Source organism: Ceratotherium simum, chromosome 4, assembly GCF_057802395.1.
Source record: "Ceratotherium simum simum isolate JZ-2026a chromosome 4, ASM5780239v1, whole genome shotgun sequence".
NCBI classification, from domain to species: domain Eukaryota; kingdom Metazoa; phylum Chordata; class Mammalia; order Perissodactyla; family Rhinocerotidae; genus Ceratotherium; species Ceratotherium simum.
Window position 1 is genome coordinate 13,224,060 of NC_141903.1, and position 13,990 is coordinate 13,238,049.

The 13,990-nt window shown below is 35.3% G+C and overlaps 1 long non-coding RNA gene across 1 annotated transcript in view; it reads right to left on the bottom strand.

Annotated features, from left to right (window-relative positions):
* Positions 1-13,990, bottom strand: part of LOC147917202 (uncharacterized) — a 172,309-nt gene that overhangs the window by 126,088 nt on the left and 32,231 nt on the right. The window contains exon 2 of the long non-coding RNA XR_015552070.1: positions 12,943-13,021. This is a non-coding gene — a long non-coding RNA (uncharacterized LOC147917202). The remainder of the gene's footprint in view (positions 1-12,942; positions 13,022-13,990) is intronic.

Consider the following 13,990-nt stretch of genomic DNA (forward strand, 5'->3'; position numbering starts at 1 on the left):
GCTCCACAAGCATAAGCAAATGGTCAATAGAGGAGAGCATGCTCATTAAAATTACCAAAGGGAGAAAAAAACACCTGTAACAATCAGAAATATGATAAAAATGTCAAAAGGTACATGAAAATAGCTGTGCTTAGTTTGGAATATAAATAATTTTTTACTACAGTATGACAAGTGAAAATATGTTTTCAATATTTGAAAGATAGAAAGAAGACTAGGAGTATTCAAGTGGCCCTTCAATAATGATATCTTTATGCCTAGAGGAAATGTCCTTTCTCTGCACTTTAGAACTTTCTTTCCTGATGATATTTTTTAAAATGAAATAAAATATACTCTCTTATTGCCTTTCTTGAGCCACTTCAGTTTGGCCAAAGTCTATGATAGTTTGTTTCCCTGAAACCGAATGCTTCAATGTCACTTTAAAAAAAGATGTTTTTATCCTATTCTCTTTTCAGAAGTTGTGCCTTTCCAACGGCCTCCTATATTTGTATTTTTTTAACTTTCTACCTTCCATACATCTACTACTTCTTGATTTATTTGCTTCAGAGTTCTGGAGATGTTGGACAGACAGCTCTGATGAGCCAAAGATAGAGTAAAAATTGCCACGGACTTGAAGGATGGTGGTTCAGCACCATGGACAACAACAGCAGATTTGCTGCTCTGCCAGGGCCAGGCATATATTTGAATTTTACTATTTTAAGCCAACTAATAAGATTGTGCAAGGTCTACACTCACAAGAAGTAGTTTATTTGCCAATCTTGGCTGGACCGTATTCTTTCTCTGCTTGTTGGATGGAGGTTCCTTATGCAGTTCTAAGGAAGAACATAAGACTTTCAAATAAATGAGAAAAGAGCTTGCTCTGTAAACCACAAAGGGAAAGTGAGACTTGACCAAAAAAATGTGAACAAAGGGAAGGTAGCCTTGGCCAAACAAAGAGGATGCAGTCGTGGCCAGTGAAAATCTCATAACACCCTAGACTAGAGTCAAATGGCTTTTGTGAAGCCCTGGGCTTCAAATGCTTGAGTCGAGATGATATATATTTTCTGAATCATAATGTGATGATAATATCTCTTATTTTACTTCTTATATCTTTGTACTGTAAGTCAAACATCTCTTTGGACTTCCTTTACATTTGCAGCAGTATATTTGTCTTTTGCAAGAAATCTTTACCTGGATTTAGAAACTAAGAAACAAAGTAAGCCAGTCGTCATAGTTCTCTGCTGCAGGTTGTGGACTCAGAAATACTGCTGACAGATTTCTACCAGATCTGGAGAGCCTTCAATATAATCCTTTAAATGTTTATTGAAGGTTAGTACACACATCTTTCCTTTTCATTGTAGAAAGGATAAAACCCGTACAACAATTGTATTTTACAACAGCCCCTTCTCGGCATCATAAAACTGAAGTTGTAATTTAGGATTGATAGCTACAGAAAAAAAACAGGAGTTCAGGATTTTTCAAGTTTAAGACAAACACTTTGCACATGCACCAGTTAAACCTCCAGCACTTACAATCCTGTGAAGCAAATTCAGGCCCTGGAGCTTGATGGGATAAGCACTACAGGTACTTTATAACAGCAAGTGAAATCATCAATTTAACACATTTGATACATGTGCTGTTCAGTTTTCAAAAAGTAAAAGGAAAGCTAAAGGAAATGAACATGGCATATGACTCGATGCTAAGCATTTTGAAAATGCACATCTAGAATCGAAACATAATTTATCTTGCACTTACATGAGCATTCTAGACACCTCTATGCATAGTCAGCAAAGTGCCGTGAACTGGCAATCAGCCTGGAGGGATGTGAGGTCACTGACCAGCTTGTAGAAGGGAGACCTAGCATTTTTGTAAAAATTTTGATCAGTAATATGAAGCCGGTGTTTCCCACCTTGACTAAATTCTGACATTTGGAGGGTTAGAATACTGTATAAACATAACTTTGTGCCCTTTGAAAAACTGGCTAATGTCTCATTCTCCTGGTAAAGATAATATTTCCAGCTTAGTCGATTTTGAGAGCAAAAGCACACTATATTTAATGTTAGATAGCAAGAGAAATAATCAAGAATCAATCCTGGTTAAGAATTTTATTTTGAACATCAGCAGTTGAGTTGAGTATACATGACATTTATAATAAAGGAAAAATAAGAAACAACCAACTCAAGTGTCCAAATAATTGGGAATAGCAGCATACAAAAGGTAAGTATCAGTCAATATTATTTTTAGCTTTATCCATGAGTGTGTACCATGTGTCAAAGACTTTGCAATGTACTTAGGGTCTAAAATGAAGATAGCCCTTACCCACAACGTAACTAAATTTTTTTTAGTCTAATAGGGAAAACAAATAAATTTTGTGATACCATACATAGTAATATAATAATGTATAATCTTAAAGAAAGTATCATAGAGGATAGAATGATTAGTATCTGTTGTACCCAATCTATGGAATAAGGAACAGTGTTAAAGACAAGAAGGTCTAAAGGAGCAAGGTGGAGCCTAGAAAGTATGACTGTGTTGGGAAAGGGTAGATCAATAGATTATGTGGACTACATATGAAGGCAGGAGTTTGATGGGAAAAAAAATCTTGGATGTGACATAACACTGAAGATTTTGAAATAATAAAACTATGATTCAATTTTAATAAGCCTAACTGTTAAAGAAGTGGGGCAGATTTTTCAGTATTGGCCATTAAATCCATGGTGGAGACGTCAGTGGTGATTTGGTGGGGGTATCAGTGGCTGAAAGCAATTGAACCAGCTACGTAACTAATGTGTAGTATAAGTGAGAAAGAAGAGTCTGACCTAAAGACATGGCATGGAATAACAGAAGGAAAGGATTTGAGAGAAATTAAGAGGATAAAACTAGTAATCATAATTGTAATAATCAATATTCAATGGAAAGATAAAAAATTCATCTACCCAATAACTCTTGGGCCAATTACCCCTGTGAATGACAATGTTAAGTCCCACCATGAAAAATATCAGCTTTCCAAGTAAGTGTAAGGATCAGTAAGAACAAAAATCATGTATTCATAGAAATACAAGCAGGAGAAGAAACCATATTAAAATGATGCCTGATTTCTACAAAACCTGAACAGAGCATTGCCCATGTTTCTGAAATTTCAGTTTAAGATATATATACTCAACAAAAATGTGTAAATAGTCATCAAAACACATGTACTAGAATATTCTTAGAAATTCTATTCATAGTAACCTCAAAATGGAAACCATCCAAAACCTATCATCAGTAAAGTTGATATATTAAGTATGGTATATTCTCACAGTGGAATACTATGCATCAACGAGAATAAACAAATTATAACCTCACAGAAAAATATAGATAAATCTTATAAACATAATTCTGAATTAAAGACGCCAGAGACAAAAGAGTGTATACTGTATGGATTCTATTGATATAAAGTAAAAAAAAAAATCATGATGTTAGAAATCAGCATAGTTGTTATTTTGGGAGAGATAGTGACTAGGAGACACAAAGAAGAATTATGGGGCTCTGGTAATGTTCCGTGACCTCTGTTACTTCAGTATGATTAGTTTGAGAAAATCTATCTAGTTGTTCCTTTATGATACTTATGTGGTATACTTTTCTATATTTATCTTATACTTTAACAAAATAGTTTTAAAAATTATATGTAGTGAAGAAGAGAAGAAACAATCACAAAGAAATGGGTTGTTGCTGAGCAAATGCAAATGGATCTCTCAGATAGGCCTATTCTTATACCTACCTAATGTGTAACATTATACGTAGTAAGACAAAGAAACAAATCAGGCTCTCTTAGGGTTAATTACATCACTAGTTTAAAACATTCCTCAAACATATATTCTTCTGACTTTGTAGTCACCTACATGCTTTCAAGAGTTTAGGGTTACACAAATTGCATCAAAAAATTGCCCACTGGTTGCTTTTTGTGTGTGTATAATCATTCCAAGGTCTTGTGTGGGCTGTCCATGGAAACTCACAAGTGGTCATGGATCGGAACAATGCACTACTTTATCCCCTGGAAATAATGGCTTCTAGCCAACTCATGAGAATACTGAAACTGCCTTGTATCAGACTCCCTGCTGTGCATTAGAATTTCAGTTACAGCTGCTACCTTGTTATAACACCCACATTTCATCAGTCACAAGGCCAGCTTCACAGAAAAAATGCCCTCTATTCATTGTCTAATTATCAACTTCACATACCTTGGAAACAGACTATAGCTCAAACATGTGTATGATTCAAAACATTATTGTAAGATTTAGATCTGGAACAATAAAAAATTTCCAGTCACTCTTAATGGGCTCATCTAACAGAAAAATAATGATGGCATAAAACTGGCATTTTTTTTTAAATGTAACTTTTTAATGGACAGATTTATTAGTAGAAATATGAAGTGATTTAGATAAATGGAAGGAAAAAAATCTAACATGGAACAAGGTGGGCCAAGAACTTGTTCAGAACATTGGCAGCCTGCCGAGCATACCTCTGGAAGGGGACATGCAACTTTAATCTTTATTATGGAGTAATAATAAGTGGCCTGCTTCTGAACACCATCTGCTCTCAATGAAGCATTGGAGTTACAGGCTGCTCACTCTGATATGCCCTTTACCCTTGCTCTTCAATTTCACCCAAAGTCCCATTTTGAAAAGTTAAGCTTTAAAGTTTATTATAATTAATATTCTTTAAAAGAACTGTTTATTTTTAACGAATGACAGAATGGACAGCTGAGGTTCCTTCTTCGACCCTGAAAAGCAAGCCAAATGCGAGGAAATGTTATCATCTAACTAGACATCTCTATTCAGGTAGAAGACAGAAGAACTTTCAGTTGGGTGCTCAGTGAATCTTCGAAGGTTAGACACTACATCACCTCTTGAGCCTACCTGTTTTGTAATATAGATGCTCAGTTTAGATTAGTGATAAAGAGATGGAGACAGACGTCCAGCTCTTAATACAAAATAAAAAGAAGGTTGTGCATTCTGGTTCTAATGTTATAATATCCTAAATTAAGCAAGGCATTTCTAATTTCATTCATTTTATTGTGCCCTATTGATTGTTGTGCTCTACTGAATAGGGTACATCACCTCAAGTTACTTAGATTGTGTGGGAGGCTAGAATAAACCAGTGATGCTTTATAAGACACATCTGACCATAGATGACTACGAATGCCTGGTAATACACGAGATTTGTGTGGATTGAATAGTGTCTGCCCAAAATGTATATCTGAGTCCTAACCCCTGGTATTTGTGAATGTGGCCTTATTTGGAAATAGGGTCTTTGTGGATATAAATAAGGATCTCAAGATGAGAACATTCTAGATTTATGATGGGCGCTATATCCAATGACTGGTGTCCTTATAAGAGAAAGGAGAGGGAGATTTGAGACACAGAGACACAAAGGGGAAGCATCTAATGATGGAGACAGAGATTAGAGTGATGCATCTACAAGCCGAGGAATGCTAGGGATTGCTGGCAGCCATCAGAAACTAGGAGAGCGGCATGGAACAGATTCTCCTTCAGAGATTCCAGAAGGAACCATCCCTGCAGACACCATGATTCTAGATTTCTGACCTCCAAAACTGTGAAAGAATACATTTGTGTCGTCTTAAGCCACCCACTTTGTGGTAATTTGCTATGACCGCCCTAGGAAACTACTACAGGGATAATTACTGTTAATTTAAATTTTCTGAGAATCTTTTTGTGAGCTTAGGAAAAAGAGATTCACTGGTGTTTGGAAGACACTGGCTATTAAGTAAACCTAACTGGCTTTGCCCTCCTCCCTTATATTTCACATTTTTTACTCAGTCACTCCTCTTCCTTTGCCAAGATATGTTAGAGAGAATGCTTAGAAACCAAAGGAATTGCTTTTTGAGGGCCATTTTCAAGACAACATGATAAAAATGAAAGATTTCAGAAAATTCATGGTAGTTATTTTGGTAGAACCTTTAGAGAGTCTATGGACAATACGATATAAGTGAAAAGATGGCACTGCATTTCATATAAACTAAAACAACACCGGAGGTACAAATGTTCTCCTGTGAATGTGTTAGCACTGTGGTTTACTCTGATTATGTAAATGAAACGCATTTCCCCCAAAGACAATGTACATTTACCCATGAAATCGGCCTGCCTTTGTATTTTCCTGATTAGTGTCACCATAGTGTCTGGTAACTTTCCTAAGGCAAGCTCCTACCACCCAAATAACATACGTTACTATTTCCTGAAACTTCCATTCCTAGGGCCTCTCTGAGAGGCTATCACTAAACTACCGTCAAAATGTATACTTATGGCTCAGCATAACTCAATTACCCTGACAATATTTTTTATATTTATCTTTTACTACTTAAACATTTATTGTTCTGTTCCTTAAATAAAACTGTGGAGCAAATCAAAAACAATTTATTCCTAATATGCAAGGCAGTAACAAACAACCTCAATCCCTTAAAAATGAGAATACTAAAGATAATGTTCTAAGAATCTCTGTCATCAAACAGAATTTTTAAACAGAGTTATGTTTTAAGATCGAAGCACTTCTCTTTTAAGACTATTCCTTATCTTGTGAAGTTGCCCTTGTGAAAGACACACAATGACAAAAATTTGGGGTTGATAGGGGATAGATGGGGGAAGCAGAAAGAATTTCAATGTTAACAAATATTTTGAAGTTTTCTTTTCACTGACTCTAATGACATATGCATAAAGGAAAATGAACCGAAACTGTTTTAAAATAATAATTGGTGCATAGCAATGAAAGCCATAATTTAGACATAAGAAACACTTTAATGCAATGAAACAAAATGTGTTTAAAAAAAACAAAAACAGAACAGAACTTCAGCATTTCTCACAGGACTTAAAGGCATTTAAGAGATATTTGAGAATCAGTAAGATATAGAGGAAGTCACAAGACCCGGATAACAAATCTATTCTGAATATATTTTAACTCTTAGCTGTCAACTTATGTTTCTTTGCTGTATCTTTCATTCCTTATCATGCAGGACTGAGGGAAAAGGGTTTCTATATTAGTTTTTCAGGGCTGCCATAACAAGTTACCAAAAATTTAGTGAATTAAAACAACAGAAATTTATTCTTTCACAGTTCTACCAGCTAGAAGTCCAAAATCAAGATGTCAGCAGGGCCGTGAAGGTTCTTACCTCTGAAGGCGCTAAGGAAGAAGGCTTCCTTGCCTCTTCCCAGCTTCTGGTGGATCCTGGCAATCCTTGCTGTTCCCTGGCTTGCAGACACATCACTCCAATATTTGCCTCCATTGCTTTCTTCTCTGTGTCTCTGTCTCCTCTGAGTCTGTGGGTCTGTGTGTCCTCTCCTCTTTTCATAAAGACACCAGTGAATGGATTTAGGGCCCACCCTAATCCAGTGTGACCTTATCTTAACTAATTACATCTGCAAAGACTCTATTTCCAAATAAGGAGGTCATTTGGGTGGACATCAGTTTTGAGGGGACACTTTGGGAGTATTCAACCAAGTATAGTTTCTGATGCTGCTATCCTAAAACCACCCTCCTTATTCTTTTATCTCCTTGCTAACTAAAGAAGAGAAAAAGAAGCAATAGTGTATCTTGATTCTTCATGAACTCTTAAATAAGGATGGAAAAAAAATTAATTATTTGGCCTATGGTTATCTGAGGGTTTGCCTATAAGGCAAGAAGGGCTATTATTACAATCTCTGGTGCTAGTTGATCCAGGGAGTTAGAGAGTATGATGTTGGAAACCCAAACTGGCTTCAGTCTTTCACAATACCATGAACTCTGGGAAGTTACAGACAAAATGCTAACTCTTAGAAACAGTGGTAAATGAATAAATTCAAACCTATCACCACTAACTGAAAAATTAATCCAACATCTGCTACAGATGAGTAAATGAAGTTGCCTTTATAAACACCAGCAGTTCTTTCAAGTAACCAGGACCATCTGTAAATTATCTATGTTTTCTTTTTCAGTTCACATTAATTATTGTCATTTGGAATAAATATAAACAGTTGATATCCCTAAGGAGATTTGGTAGTCTTCTTCCATTTATGAAAAGTCACCGATATCTATTCTTTCCAGGCAATTTTCTATTCATGACCTTTTGATTCTGCAGTCTAAGTATGACGGTAAGAATACTTTCATGTTAATTATATTAGCTAACAGAAATATACTGATTATAAAGAGCTGACATAAACACTAAACATTTTTCATGTATTACTTCACTTGATGGAAAGAATCCACTGAATTAGGAACTTTAATTCTCCCCATTTTGAGGATGAGAAAATTGAGGGCAAGGAGATGAACTATACTCTCCAAGGTCTCAAACATAGTGAGTGGAGGACCTGAGACACAAAACCAAACAGTTTGAGGCCAGAGTTCATGTACTTTACCGTTACGCCATGCTTTATCTCATATTCTCTTACACCTCAAATTTGCACACAAGCTGCCAGAAACCCCTAGGAACTTCTCTCATTTTAAACCTTGCAGGAGGTTTCTCTGCCCTTGGCCTTTTGCCATGCTACTCCATCCCCAACCATTCTGCTAGATTTCTTCTCCTTTCAAAGCCGGCTATTCTTTGCAATCTCTCTTCCAGGACACTAGTCTTGCACCTGGCTCTACTTTCTGAATCAACAACCTCCCAAGCCCCACTCTCCCCCAAGCTATTTCCTTGCCACCTGCCTTAGTCAGCTCGGGCTGCTATTACAAAATACCATACACTAGGCGGCTTAAACAACAGACATTTATTTCTTATGGTTCTGGAGGATGAAAAAAGTCCAAGATTAAGGTGCTGGCAAATTCGGTTCTTGGTGAGGGCTCTCTTCCTGACTGGCAGACAGCTACCTACTCCCCAGATCCTCACATGGTAGAGGGGGAAGCTCTGGACACTAATCCAATCATGGGGCCCCATCCTCATGATCTCATCTAAACCTATTAGCTCCAAAGCCTCAACCTCCTAATACCATCACATTGGGGGTTAGGGCTTCAATGTATAACTTTGGGGGGCACACATACAGTCAGTCCATAACAACATCCAAATAAAAAATACAGGACTACATTTTTTTGTTGTCAGGTTTTTGTTACTATTCTAAGAATGGAGAAACAGAAGGGTGACAAACATAGAAAATTTATAATTTCATGAAAAATTATCCTGTTTTTTCTGGATTTTTCTTCATGGAAACCTTAAATAATATCTAAAAATCATTTAATTTTAAAGGACTGCTTGAATTGGCTTCCCAGAACTGCAATGGTCAAAACCTAAATTGGCTGGAATAGAGTTAAATTCATTCATGTTTGAAAATTTTTTGCTTATGTTTTCTTCCTTTGAGGATGGGATCATTAAAATCTGTGGGATGCTCAAAGCCAGACTGACCTGTTTTAGGTTCCCCAGAGCAAGCCTTGGAATCTCTCCACCATCTTACTCACTTAAACCTGGGAGACGTGCAAGGTCTGCATGTTTCCTCTTGCTTCAGGGAAGCCGAAGGCCAGTTCTCCTCCTGTCAGGACCTCAAGAATTGTCCACAGCAGAGTTAGCTGCATCCTTACTTAGGCTTGTTTTACTCCATCTTCCTAAGTTTCACCTTTATAATTTTACGCTCTTGAGGTGCTACTAAATTACTGATATTCCTGCTTTTACTTTATTCTGCTTAATAGCTTCTTTAGAGCAGGAAAAGCCCAAGGGACGCTGGTGGCCCAATACCAAGGAAAGATCAGTTTCTTGAAAATGAGCTAAGGAGAAAAGCATCTTAGTGACAGTACATTTCTTTCCAGTACAGTGTTCTGAAAAGGTGGTAAGTACAAAACCAGTGAAAATATTTTAGGTAATGCATGGATGAACATACCACAAATTAAAAATTGTGTATTTATTATAATATACAGCACAAAAACACAATTAGTCTATCATATCTATGTTTGCTTCTTACTTCTTGGAACAAGGCAAAGTTAACAAAGTGAGTAGATCTAAAGGCAATGTAAAGAGGGGGAAACACTAAGTAATTCTATAAGTGGTACGTTGCAATGGCAAAACATGCGATGGTACTATGTGGATGACAGAAGTCTGGAGAGTATTGTCTTAAAAGATCAAGATACTCATTAGGAGCAGGAAACAAACAAACATGCACGTTCAGACTTAGACGTGAGATGGCTCACCAGCTGGGTCACCTTTGACAAAATTACTATAATTCCTGTGGTCTTCCTCAGTTTCTTAATCCAAAAATATGGAATGCCTTTCTCAAAGTGCACTTATGAGGATTAACAACATGACTATGTGGTAGGGCCAATAATAGGTGGCTAGTAAAATTTAGTTTTCTGTCTTCACCTTACATCCATCTGATAAAATAATAAACATACTAAGTGATGTTTATGAGTGGGCTTAGGTCTATAAATGTTTTCATTTCTCCTCACTCCCACCTCTACTTTTTCGATGCCGCAGATGACCTCTATTAGTCCTTGAAAACAGGATTTATTCTCAGAAGATTTTTGGATTCATATTATGAAGGAAAAAACCCACAAACTTCAAAATCTTTTAAAATCTGTTCTAAGCTGTTTTGTTTCTTTTGGAAGATGGGCATTGACCACTCTTATTTTCCAATGGCTGGTTTAGAAGCTGGGTCACAAGAGGTTAAATTCTTAAAGAAATGAAAAATATGTTGCCTTTTCCAGAAAAAAAAAAAAATCTGACTGTCAGTGAAAATAAAGCAATGTTCCAGTAATATTGAATAGTTCTCTAGCAATTTTTCAATATTCATCAGTGATAAATCTTTTATAAGGGATGTAATTCAGTGGTTCTAAAATTTAAATACACTTTTTGAACTATCTGCTAAGTAAAAAATTGATTTTTATGTGAATATGGAATTATTTGGCTTAAAATTATGTAATAATTGATTGAAGCAGTAATCATTTCAATAGAGGGATATCTGCATAATTTTTAATGATTCCCTGCATAAAGTATGTGAATTTCTTGAAACTTTTGTTTTTATATTTAACCAAAGGCTTATTTGCAAAACACTTCAAAAGAAAGCAGAGTTAGCTTTCCTATTTTAAAAAATATGGCTAATAATTACACATAGAAACATCTGTATATTGTAGGTTTTAAAACTTAGAGAGTAGGTAAAAAAGAAATTAATCTTATGACTCGGACCTTTTAAAAAGTTTTCAATATATATTTTTGAGAGGATATTTATCTACTGGAACTAAAAAAAAAAAAAAAGCCTAAGATACTGTATATACTCAGGAGATAGATAGTCACTAAGGAAGCTTAGAGAAGATTTCTCCTGGAGGAGATAACCTACTCATACTGGGACTTTGAGCTGAAAACCCTTTAGAGATATTTCAAGGAAGAAGATATTTCAAAGGCAAATGTAAGTTGTTTGGGACGCACCATGGGAAGAAGATCATGACTACATAATTTCTAGGAAGGGAACATCACAATGTTCTTATACATTCACCTGGGTGATTTATCTCTATAAGTTTAACGTCTAGAGAATGAACTCAAAGAGATCTTCCTTTAAAAAAACATTACAAATATAGTACTCAACAAAAAGAAATCTATCAAGCCTTCCAAGTACCCAGAGGATAATTTAATCCTACAATCTAAATTTGCCTAATTTAATGCCTAAGTTTAATCCTACAATCCTCAAGGAAACCATAACAGTGAACAAGAAGAGTAAAGGAAATGATCCATTACCCATGAATATAGCCAACCCACTTCAATTTGCACATAAGTGGGGGAAAATATTCCCAAACCAGCAGATATTTGTGTTAGTGGATCTGAGGAGATAAATCATATTATCATTTCAATATACTTAGAAAAGTAAAATTCTCAAAATTACTCAATAGAAGAGGAATTTATAGATGCTTCATTAACACGTTTATGTTTATCTATGTAAATCTATTCATATCTATCAATCTATCAATCAATTATCTATCTATATGGATAAATAGAACAATAGATACTTTAGCCCAAAGCCAGCATGTTACTGAATGGGGAGACAATGGCTGAATTCTCAATAAAGACAGGAACATTTCAAAAATGCCCACTAACTCCATGCTTTTTAAATATTTTGTTGATGATGTTATCAATGTAACCAGACCAGAGAAAACAATTAGAGGCTTAAAATTGGAAAGAATAAATAAAACTACCTCTGTGTATAAATCATAAGATAATATACTTAAAAAATTCCCAAAGCATTGATTTAAAAATACTATCTACAATAAAAATTCAGTAAAATAGCAGAATATAATTAACATGAAATATCAATAGATTTTATATATCTTCAAACAATAATGAGTTAGAACAGATAATGAAAGGGAAAAACCTCATTTCTAGTAGCAAATTTAAAGAATAAATAGCTAGGAACAAAGTTGATAAAAATGAGCAAAGCCTATATATATAAAGACAATTTTTAAATTTCCTGAAAGATCCAAAGTCGAATAGGACAAATGGAAGGCCAAACTAATTCTTAGATAGAATAACTCAATATCATAAAAATGTCAACTATCTCCAAGTTAGTAAATTTATTATAATCACAATAAATATAGCAATTTATTATCTGGAGCTAGACAAGTTTATTACAATGACCTTGTTAAAAAACTATACCAAATAAGAATAATAAGAGAAAAATCTGAAAAAGATAAGCAGTTGGGAGGAGGGGCAGGATAGACCTATCAGAAATTGAAATCTACTAGAAACCCTCTATGGTGTACTTTTTTTCAAAAAGTGTAGGTATTGGCACATGAATAGTCAGATAGCTATGTTTTAGAATCGAAAAGTCCAGAATTCTTATGTATGTTTTCAGTGACATCTGAAATCACTAGCAGAAGTAAACTTTTTAATCAGTAATATTGGGACAACTGGATAGTCATTCATGAAATGCTAAAACTGGACCTAGATCCCACAATTTACTCCAGAATATTTCCAAATGGATTAAAGATTTTAAAAACTACAAGCAGTAGATGTAACTATGAATGGATTACCTTATAATCAAGGAATGGAGATGGGCTTTAAGCATTCAAACTCCAGAAGCAACAAAAGATAACACTGATATATTAAGTCCTAAAAGAAAAATAAAACACCATAAATAAATTACAAACAGAAAAATATTTGGAAATTATATTCCAGGCAAACAATTTATCCTCTTAGCACATAAACAGCTCCTAAAAAAATTCAGAAGAAAATGGGTCGAAAATCCTAATGTAAAATTGGGCAAAAAATGTGAAGAGAGTTCCAGGAAAAGCTAAGCAAATGGCACTTAAGTATATGAAGAAAAATGATCAGTTTCATTCATAATAAGATATATAAAAATTAAAATACAAAGAGATGTAATCTCTCACCTATTAAATTGACAAAAATTCAAGTTTTACAATAAGTTCTGTTGACAATGCTGTAGAGGAAGAGATTCTCTATAATGTTACTGGAGTGACTACAAAATGGTGTAACTCCTATAGAGGACAATTTGGCAATATCAAACAAAATTACATAGCATTAACCCCTTGACTCAGCAATTTAACTACAAGGACTTCATTCAGGAGGGAAAGAAAACCATCCAGATATGAAATATCAAGGCAAATGGTTATTCATATGAGAATTATTTGAAACAGCAAAATGTTGGAAGCAATTCAAATGTTTAGCATTAGAGGACTGGTTTAATGAACTACTATACTTCCACGAAGAGTGTATTACACACCTGTAAAGAAGAATGAAGACCAGTATTTATGTCCTGGTAACAAATGACCTCCAGGTTATATTAAATGAAATTTTTAAAGAAGTGGGGATAAGAATACACATATGCGGGGCCCGCCTGGTGGTATAGTGGTTAAGTTCGCATGCTCCACTTCGGCGGCCTGGGGTTTGCAGGTGTGGATCCTGGGCGTGGACCTACGCACTGCTCATCAAGCCATGCTATGGCAGTGTCCCATATAAAGTAGAGGAAGATGGGCACAGATGTTTGCCCAGGGCCAATCTTCCTCAGCAAAAAAGAGGAGGATTGGCAACAGATGTTAGCTCAGGGCTAATCTTCCTCAC